Source organism: Mesoplodon mirus (assembly GCF_964341445.2).
Source record: "Mesoplodon mirus genome assembly, chromosome: 11".
NCBI classification, from domain to species: domain Eukaryota; kingdom Metazoa; phylum Chordata; class Mammalia; order Artiodactyla; family Ziphiidae; genus Mesoplodon; species Mesoplodon mirus.
This window is the reverse complement of record NC_138987.1, coordinates 71,309,345-71,320,321: the sequence shown is the minus strand read 5'-3', so window position 1 is coordinate 71,320,321 and position 10,977 is coordinate 71,309,345. Positions and strand designations below refer to the sequence as shown.

The 10,977-nt window shown below is 39.7% G+C and overlaps 1 protein-coding gene across 5 annotated transcripts in view; it reads right to left on the bottom strand.

Annotated features, from left to right (window-relative positions):
• RAP1B (RAP1B, member of RAS oncogene family) overlaps window positions 1-9,273 on the bottom strand; it is a 47,227-nt gene extending 37,954 nt beyond the window's left edge. For 2 of the 5 annotated variants that reach the window (XM_082634666.1, XM_082634665.1), the window contains exon 1: window positions 9,084-9,271. The gene's annotated coding sequence lies outside the window, so the exon portion shown is untranslated. Of the gene's footprint in view, window positions 1-1,985; window positions 2,152-9,083 lie in introns of all 5 variants that reach the window. The other 3 variants (XM_082634667.1, XM_082634668.1, XM_082634669.1) reach the window with 3 other exon arrangements.
• Between the last annotated feature and the right edge of the window lie 1,704 nt (window positions 9,274-10,977).

Below are 10,977 nucleotides of genomic sequence, written 5' to 3'. Positions count from 1 at the left end.
TGACTGCGGCTTGAAACACGGGTGATATCACAGCAACACAGGATTTTAGAGCTCAAAAATACCTTAACAACTGTTAATCAAACTTTGTCTACATAAAGGTAAGTTCTAAGAGAGGAGTTAACTTGTCCTAGGCTTCATGGCCAGTGCCAGAGGGAACTGAAGCCTAGATCACCCAGGTCAAAGTTACCACTACTAAACCATGCTACTTAAATAGGGTAGAATCAAACTACTCAGAACTAGCACATCGGGACTTCCCTGGCGGTCCAGTGGTTAAGACTTTGCCTCCAATGCAGGGGGTGCGGGTTTGATCCCTGGTGGGGGGGCTAAGATCCCACATGCCTCGGGGCCAAAAAACCAAAACATAAAACAGAAGCAATACGGTAACAAATTCAATAAAGACTTTAAAAGTGGTCCACATCAAAAAATAAAAAAAGCATATTCTAAAAAACAAAAACAAAAACAAAAAACAAACAAAAACAACAAAAAAAGCAAACCTAGCACATCATTTCTCAGATTTAGCCCTCACGCTCCATGGAGTCAGTTAAAACTTAGGAGAAAAAGTGAAGTAAGTAAGTGTCCAATCCGAGCACCTGAAGGTTCAGAGAAAAGTGCATAAGGGCCTGTTGGGAGTAAAAAGAGCAAAAGTACTCTCAACTCACACTGCATAATTATGAAACTTCTACTCTAATACCATAACCTCTAGCTGATAGATAATATCAATTTATCCTCTACATAGGACCCAGTGGTGCACAAGACGTATCTATCACCAAAGCACTGTAAGTGCTTTTCAAAGTGGAGTTTATCATTTTTGCTCAACCAGAACTCTCAAGTGAAAAGCAGTAACAGCAGCCCCGCTCATTAGAAAGAGAACCTCTTAAGCACCATCTTCACTCTTTTCTGTTCTACTTCCTGCCCTTCCACCTCTTCAGTGACTATTATCACCATCATCACTTTCATGGAAACAATAGAAAACTTTTATAAATGCTCTTCCGTCCTTAAAAGCTTGCCAATCCTGTATTCTCTTTGTTCAGCAAAGATCAAGTAAGGTGACAGGGCTCTTGGAGGAAAAAAAAGCTTAAGTATAAGAAACCTAAAATACAGGGAATTTCAAACATTTTTCAGCTAGCAACTTAAACTATGTAAGCAATAGTGAGTGGCAACTTTGTGACTAATTTGGATGTCCGGGACATAAAATATGATCTCAGTATGTTCCCTAATTCAGAACAGCTGACCAGTTAATTATTTAATATAGGGAGAACTAAAGCTTCCTATTAAAGGAACGCCCCCTACTGTGGGATTAGCTCATGGGGGCAGGAATTCTATAGTGCTTACTCCCTGAAGCTATCCTGAAACTAGTTTTTTACACTTATTTCTTCCCTAAACCACTCCGAATCTTTCTCTTTCTCTGACGCCAACCCTGTTCTTTCAAACAGTGGTGTTCAGACTCAATACTCTTTATTCACACTCATTTTATTATTTCTAGGGAAATAACTGGCACTAAATTTCCAAGAAACTGGGTGTAGTACAAACTACAACTTATGTAACTTACTTCTTTCATAACCTGAAACTTGTTACTTGAACCAAATGCAGGTTGTCCTAAAAATCCTTTAAAATTTGGAATGGTCCTAAGACATGACTTTTATGAAAATAGTTGTTTAACAAGGATTGCTACAATTATTCTTAAATAAACATGAAAAAGAAACAACTTCCTCCCAGAAGGTAAAAACATTCTCATTTGTTTTGGAAAAGTTAACACATCAAATTCTCAGGTCAAGAACACATTATTAAACTAGAAGTGGGAAAAAGTACATAGCTTTACTACATGAAAGCTACTATATATCCTAAAATTGTGAAAGCCAACTATTAAAAATCTGTTTAGGGTTATGTCAAAACTTGAACATATATGCAACCTACCTATGGCTGAGTAATCAGATGTACAAAGCAAGTATTAAAACCAAAAACTGAGTTAAAAAATAACAAATTACCTAAGCTCCTACTGCAATCCAAAGTTGAATAGGGGGAATTCCCTGGCGGTCCAGTAGTTAGAACTTGGTGCTTTCACTGCCAGGGCCTGGGTTCAATCCCTGGTTGGGGAACTAAGATCCCACAAGCCGCACAGTGCAAGTTGAATGGACTGCTCAATGGAAAAAACTGCAAAGAAATTAAACTTAAAGTGATTATATATTAATAAGAGATTCTAAGATAAAGCACATGAAAACACTGCCTCACATTTATCTATGGTTCCTATTCTTCTCTACTCCTCCAACAAAAATATGTTCAATATATTGCAAAGCATAGAAAAATGAGTAATACACACAAAAAAGTAAATAATAACCAGACAGATATTTGGGAATATTTTAATGGCCTTTCAGATAAATGTGGATATTCTCCTTTGATACTATACCAAAACTCAATTGGCCGAAATATATTGGAATGGGTAACCTTATCAATAAACTTTACATTCACATTAAGACCCCATTAGTCTTGGGGGCTTCCCTGGTGGTGAAGTGGTTAAGAATCCACCTGCCAGTGCAGGGGACACAAGTTCGAGTCCTGGTCCGGGAAGATCCCACATGCCGCGGAGCAACTAAGCCCATGTGCCACAATTACTGAAGCCCACGAGTCTAGAGCCTCTGCTCTGCAACAAGAGAGAAGCCACCGCAATGAGAAGCTCACGCACTGCAATGAAGAGTAGCCCCCACTTGCCGCAACTAAAGAAAGCCCGTGTGTAGCAACGGAGACCCAACACAGCCAAAAATAAATAAATTAAAAAAAAAACCAAAAACGACCCATTGGCCTAGTTAGAACTTTGTTTCTTATCCTTGCATGATCTTATAATATCGTGCACTGGTGACTTGGAAAATATTGGCTTACAGAGTCATGTGGATCTTCAAATATTGACATATTTCATTATATATTACTTTAAAAACCATGTCCATTAACATCACCAATATCATCGGAAAAATCTTCCAAAATTCTAATTTTCACTTGAAAACTAGAACTTTATCATTGCCCATAAATACTGTCAATCTTTTCCTTTTAAAGATCCAGGTTTGCTTTTTGAGAAAATGTCAGTCTAATACCCAAGTCTGAAAAACTTCTTCAGTTTGTCAAGCATTCTTTCAAGTAAAAATGGTGTTCATGAAAAAAGTGGCTAATTCAGCTTGCAACTCAAAAATCACACAAATGCTTTCCCTAGAGGCAACCATATTTCAGTATGACAGCAGAAAAAGCGTTTTAAGCATACTTCCTATTCTGTCACAGTACATTAAAATGATATGTACAAAGTTGAGATCTGATAATTTTTTTTTACTTCTTCATCAAGTGCATTTAGACTTTTTTTTTTTAACTGTGAGTGCATGGCACTGAGGGATATGTACCATGACTGCTAATAAAGGGAGGTACTCTCACCTGATTTGTTCTCAGATGTCAAAAGTTTTACCCACCTTTGCTTTTGTACATTGGTTCAGATGTCAACACAGAGAAAAGGCAAAGGCCATCTCAGTATTATTGTAAACAGTTCTGTACTTGTAGACTCCCTCAAAATGTCTAGGCAATCCCCAGGATTCCTTGGACCATACTTTAAAAACCACTGAGCTACACAATTTATTTGGTCACAATCACAATTATTCTTCCTTACTTCTCATTCATACCTTAACAGGAACCTTAAAAATTAAGCAATCTTGATTACTTCAATTGGCACTAGCAAAGCTACAAGTGAACAGAAGCTTTATATGTCATCTTTCCCACTGAGGAAGCAAAGAGGTTCGGAGAGCTTACAAACTTTGCCTAAAAACTCACTGCACTGGTATGATTGCAAGCAATTCTAATTTTCTTCATTATACTTTTCTGTATTCAAAACACTTTAGTGCAAAATCTCAAGTTCAACAATTTCAAGAGCAGCACAATAACAGATGCACGTTTATATACCTCATTACTATCCCTCGTTATTATTTGTACAGTACAGAATTCAAGATTCCTGAGGGATTCCCAAGTTTTGCTATAGTTACTGAGGAGCTTAATTATAACTTATAAATCTTAGAAGCAGCAGTTATAACTATGTTAGCATAATGTAGTCTCACTGCAATCTAACAACACGTAGGTAACAGTTGGATGCGATATGCACACCACTTTGACACCTACAAACTATTAATTAAACAAAAAGAGCTTATATTTATAGTCTTCATTCCCAGTAACTAAGTACTTTTAGAAACTCCCCCCCCTTTTTATAGAATACAGTGACTTGAAAAACATATTCTAATAAGAAGGATCAATTATAGAAAACTCAGATAACTATAATTTTGCATAACATTTTCCATTTCCTTTCTAGAAGCTTTTGCCAAAAACTGTTATTAAATGGACAGATTTTCTTTCATCTTTGTGCCCTTCCCACAAGGCAAAGAGGAGGAAAGCAACAGGTAAAGGTGATCCACCAATGGGGCAATTAGTTCACTGTATATTTTCAAAATAAAGTTACTTAACAAAATGCTAAGTTTTAAATAGAGGAGAGAAAACTATTTTACTAAAAGTACATATTTACTGAAATAAATATTCAAGGCAACTACTGAAAAACTCAGCAAGAAGCTCCGTAATGTAGCAAGTGATGATTCCAAGAAGTCAATAATTGAAAATGTTCAAAATTACGTATAACTGCTTTTAATGGATGTTCTCTTCCTTTAACATCTTTAGTCTGCCTGTACAACAGTTAAAAACATTCTATCGCCACCACTGGAAAAGATTACCTAGCAAGTTATCTCATGGGATCAGAATCCAGTTTAAATTTAAAAGGTCTCACTGAAAAAATAAATAAATAAATAAATAAATACAAACGCACGTACAACTACAAAATTACAAAACAGCATAACTACAAGAGTTAAGCGTTAGGAACCAGCCCAATATAAAATTCAAAATCAGAACGTTAGATAATTATTCTGTATAGTTAGACTAAGATTATTAATTTAAAAGTGAACACATTTCTAGTACTTGAGCACCTCATATATAATTTTAAGTGTGGTAATACTCCAGAATATTGTTCTGTATAGTAAAAACCAAATGGAAATTCTGCAATCTATATTGTAATTTTTTTTTTTTTTTTTTGGCCGCTGCGTGGCTTGTGGGATCTTAGTTCTCTGACCAGGGATTGAACCCTGGGCCCTCTTCAGTGAAAGTGTGGAGTCCTAACCACTGGACCACCAGGAAATTCCCCAAATATTCATTTCTTTCTTTTATAAGTTTTAAGGTTCCTTGGAAACTGTTTGAACACTCTGATCCAATATTGATGCAAAGAAAAATTCTTCATAAATCGCTACTGAAATAATAATCAGTTGCTGTTGTAGCCTTAATTTGACTAACATTGGGAATAAACACACCAGTGTTAGGAGGTATGGAGAAGTGGTATTTCTTTTTGTTAGTGGTGTATTTTAAGAAGTGATTTTAATTTTTTAAAGGCAGCACAAAAGTTCCTGATAACCTTTCTTCTCTAAAATACAAATTCTATGACTAAAGGGATTGGTCTTAGAATCCAGTGATCAACTAGGTTCAAACAAAGTATAAGAGATTATACAGCAAGCCAGTCTTTACTGCAAATAGATAAATTCATCCTATTCCTTGCACCTAATGCTTCCACTGTGTTCATAACATTTCCAAAGGACTAATAAATGAAAAGACTTAAGTTCTCAAATGGTAATTAGTACCTTTAAGTACTATTGCAAAATATCTTAACACTGAAAAACATCAGGCTTTCAGCACAAGGGTAAGCCACGGTACAGACCTCCTGCTTGCTAAAAAAATCTATCCAGTGTTAACAATGAATCATTGCATCAGCCAAAATATCTGTTTCTTAACTTTTTCTAAAAGAAATCCAATTTGAAAAGGGTAACTGTAAAAACTTCAGCCTAATCTCTGACTCTAAGGGTATCAAAAATGATAGGAGGGGGAAGAAAAATCAAGGCATAAACTTAGTCACAACCCTATATGGTCTTACAAAGTTTAAGATCAATCTTCATCAAGATTTTCTATAGACTGAACATGTGACATTATTGCCATAACAGAAAAGACAGCTTTTGAATACTGTTCATAAACACTAAACTATTCCTGGTGTCAGTCAAATCTAAACACTACAGATCAATACCCACCCCTTCTTTACCAATACATAACACAGAAACACATTATTTTAAGCCTTTGGGAAAATGAAGACACATGCATACCAGTAAGACCTTGATATTCAACAATAAAACTCCCTACTTACACTTTTAGAAAAAAATAAACGACACCTTTGCAAAATCAGTCAAATCCTATTTGTATGAGATCCTGTTTCCCTATTTAATTTCACTGCCTTAATAAATATTGATCAAATACCTACAACAGAAGTCAAAGAAAACTGAACATGGACAGTTTCTCATTCAAATCTTAGACTTTATATTTAAAACAACATGTATAATTAGTTACTATGTTATCAATCTCTGCATAGGTCTTCTACCAATCTTGAATTATACTGGAAGATACACCTGTTACTGTACATGGATCAAAGTTTTTTATGATGAATTCCCTATTACACCTCACTAGACCCTCCTTACATGGTGGCTCCTTACCATGGGGACTCACTGTCCCTTTATACAGCTAAGAGAAAATACTGAAATTCCACAGTAAAGGACTGTTTTGAGGATAAAATAAAAATAAATTTGTAAACTTAAATGATTCCATAACCAATGTGGAAATGTTTCTTTTTGAAGGAGGACAAAGTTCTCTTCAAATATCATCTCTTTAAATGTTTATTACAGTTAATCCCTAAACCTAAGTGCTAAACACTTACTATGTGCACAGGCAAGGTTCTAGTAACTAAGATACAGTAGAGAATAAAATGGACCAAGTCCCTACCCTCATGGTGTTTACATTTAACAAACTGGTATTGTCTCTGTGCAAAGAACACATCCTGTCCATGGAGTCTATAATTTAGTGGGATAACAAAAATCACATATAATGATAACAGGAGGTAGGAAGTGACACTTGTCATAGAAAGGAAGAGAGATGACTTTCATAGGGTGGGGGAGGGTGGGAAGGGGCAGAAAGAGCAATTATTTTCATGAACCCATACCACAGTTTAAAATTAAGCCAGTTTATTATGGGGTTCTTCAGTTGTATTCCCATACTTGGCACATTAAAACCAAACTGGATACACGTGTTTCAAAGACTTACTTTCCGGCTTCTTCAGATAAGGGAGCTTCACAATTTATTATGAATGACAAAAAGAAAATGCAAGTGAAACCACTTTCCCGTAGTGCAGAGATCAAAAGCATGGATGGGCTCAAATAAGACTATCATTCAGGGCTCTGTGTCCTTAAAGTTAATTCACCGTTCTGATATCAACTTCCTCTCTTAAAACCTGGTAATGAAACTACCCAAATGGTTCTACACTGTTTGACTAACGTACTCACCTTTTTTGGGGTATGATGGGACTATCCTCTGTAAAATGTAATTCACTATAAAAATGTCGTATATTTTCCTCCAGGTTCTCTATTATGGATAGGTTACTGTCCTACAAGTCAGCAGACCACTGACTAGTTATCTTATCTTTTCCAGGCCTCAGTTTCCTCCTCCGTAAAATCAGAGGGTGGGACTGGATGATCTAAATAGCCCTTTCCGGCCCTTAAAAAGTCCCATGACTCCATTATGACTCAAACACAATTCAAGGGTCAGCTTTTAGGAGTGATACCAGCTTTAAGTTAAATGAACGTCTACCCTTTTTATGTTACTTCTTGCTAAGCTAAGGTTTTGTTGAACAAGTCCAAATAGCATTCTAATTACAAAAAAGAGGGTTAAAAAATGAATTTACGAGTTGGAAGCTTTAAGTTTTATAAGCATGATAAATTATATTTTAGATATTTACATATTAGATGTTGTGCTACTAGCAAAACAAAAATCCAATCAGGCTGAATTAATTTTAAAATATTAAAATCACAATCTTCATTTAGCGTCAACTTTCTACCCCGTTAAAAATGTGATTTCCCGTTACTGTAACACAGAACTGCTTATGTTCACACAAGAGCTGCAGGCAAAAATGTTGTTCTGAACTAATAAAAGGGGGTGGGGGATCAGGAGAAGGGGAAGAAAATCGTCTGCTTAAACTCAGCAAGGATGATCTTTTCTCCAAAAGCCATCAGTTTTTTTTTTTTTTTTTCACAAGAAATATTCGGATGGCCCGATTCACTGGGGGTAGCTTTAAATAAGATTACGGCGCTGACAGTCAATGTTACGATTACACACATCGAGATGGCGAAAAAGAGAAGACAAACTTCCTGGATTTTCTCTCCCTCTGTAAGAGAAAGAGATTTCCTCTTGCTGACGAAGGGAAAGGCCCCTTTAACAGTTTTTCTCTACGCGGTGGCCGCTGCCAGACTAGGTGGGGCTCCCTCCGCTGCCTTCCTCCTGCCACTTCCCGCAACAAATGGAGCAAACCAGCCCCGTTTCAGGCAAACTTTTTCCCTGTCAGGCTCGAGCCCGCAGGGCGCCGGGGAGTGGTTTCCCCCGAACGCTCCTCGCCCCAGCTCGGGACTGGGGGAAGCTGGGTCTCCTCAAAGGATAACTTTCTGGTTTCCGTTCTAACTTCCACTCACACCCGGGAGGAACAGAGGCGGCCGGCGAGGGGGCTCCGGGGCGGGGGGACGAGTCTTAGGGGGAGCCGGCGGGGGACCGCGGGCAGCGGGAGAGGCTGCGGCGGCCGCGGGCAGGAGGGAGAAGGCGAGTGGGGGTGGGGGGGTCCTCCGGCTCTCACTTCCTCCGCCATATTTCAGACATTTGACCCCTTCCGCAAAGCGCGCTGTTCCCCCGCGGCGGCGGCGGCGGCTCATACCCGCCGGCCTGGGAGGCAGCGCACTCGCCGGCCGGGCCCGGGCCCTCGCACCACCTGCCGCGCTCCGAGGCCGCCGTCGCCGCCGCCACCGCCGCCCCGGCCCACTGACCGCCGCGCGCGCGCCCCGCCCGGCCCGCGCCGCACCCCACCCGCTCCCCTCTGCCGGCGCCCGGCCCCCGCCCCGCGCGGCCACCGCCGCCGCTCCCCTCAGCGGCCACGCACGCACTCTGCGAACCTCTCACGCTGTCACCGGGTCCCCGCAGCCAGCGTCGCCTCGCGCTCCCTCCAGGTCGCTGCTACCGGCGCCACGGCGGTCCTGCCGCTACCGCCGCCGCCGCCGCCGCTCCGGCTGGCTTACACGCCTGACTCTGGGCGAGGTTTGGCGGTGTCGCCTTGACGTCAAGCGTTCAGCCTCGCTCTCGCTTCCGCCCGCGGGCGGGGCGCGCGGGTGCGCGGCCGGGAAGGGGCGGGGCCGAGGGGAGGGGCGAGGGGAGCCGAGGGGCGGGGCCTTCCGCGTCCCCGCAGCGCAAAACGGGAGCGCGCGGCGCCCTTCGTGGCGTTTCCCCCGCGGTGTTTTTCTCTCCCTTTTACTGCCTCTTCGGCCTTCCCTCGGCTTCCCAGATCCTAGCGGGTTACAACGGTGCGAAGAGCTTAAAAACCGTACGAATTCAAAAGGTGCCTTTCATGCAAACTGTAATTTAGTCACCAACGCCACCAAACATTTGGTGCTCCCGTACTCCTTTGTGCTGGGGAAAGTGGCTGGAGAAGTAACAGCGCTCAATTTCCACACCTAGAGCTCCCGTGAGGGTGCCTTGGATAGGGCACAGTCTTTTGCATTTTTGAAGTGGTTTCTCGTGAATTGTCAAGCGTCTTCACCCAGGACAACTCTTTTCAAATTATCCTGTCAAACTCAGTTAACTAATCCAAGATTCTCAGTTAACTAATCTCAGTTAACAACTTTGTACCTAAATCAACTATTTATATGAGTAAAATAAATCGCACATTTAAATGCGTGACTCGAGTACTTTAAAGGGTTACCCATAGGTGGTCTATGATGTAACTACTGGGCAACAGAAAGGACTTTCTGTTCCAAAATGCCTTGTTTCAAAAAGGGTGGGAACTTACCAGTGGAATTTACCATTATTAGAGAAAAGACTAAAATACGACTACCCTTTATACAAGATATTAGCTTTTTTATGAAAACTGGGTTTTGATGGGCAAAAATATTCAAAGATGGACAAATATGCAGGGAAAAGTAGGGGTTGGGGGGTCATTAAAGGCTAATTTTTGCTTAGTTCAGAGTTTAACTGGGCCCTGTGTTATAAGGCATTCTTGAAATAAATTTTTATGAACTTTTATAAATTTGGAAGATTAGCAAAAAATATTAATTTCACTCCTTTTAAGAATACTAGTAATTGAAAACTAAGGGAATAGATAAGAATGAACTATAATTATCCTAAGTTTTCTGTATAAGTGCTTTCTAGGTGTTTCACGATTTAGGTTAACTGAATATGTTGAATATTTTGGTAATTTCTGTTTCCTTAGAAAAACCGTTTTTTGATGGGAATTTCAAAGGCACGTGTCAGAGCAGTCTAGGAAATATTGTAAATTCTGAATGAATGAATTTCAAATAAATGTGACTTTACTAACTTTTCAATTATTGCATGAAACTTTGAGAAGTCTGAAAGCCTGAAACTGAGTTCATGGGAGAAAATGTTACCTGGGTATACTGTTTTTTCTTTTCTCTCTCTAACTCTTTGACCTTTGCGCAATTGATTTTCTTTTTTCCCCAGAAAGAGTCAGTTTCAGAAGATTGGATCTAGGATTATTTAGAATTTGAGAGAATATGTAAAATAGTTAAATTAAAAATACATTTGTTTTCTTCTGTTACACTGGAAATCGTTTCACTCGTATTAAGCTATTATCTCTATGCAGAGAATGTCAGACTGTACATCTCTTAAGTACGGAACTCACTTTTGGGTTTCAGCTCTTCATTCCTATCCCCTTGAAAACTTCACCAGGATATTCCACTGGCAACTTGAACAGGTCATGTGTGCAAACTGAACTCATCACCTTTGTCACCAAACCAGTTTCTTCTCCTTTTGTTAATTGTATCGCCATCTTTTAAA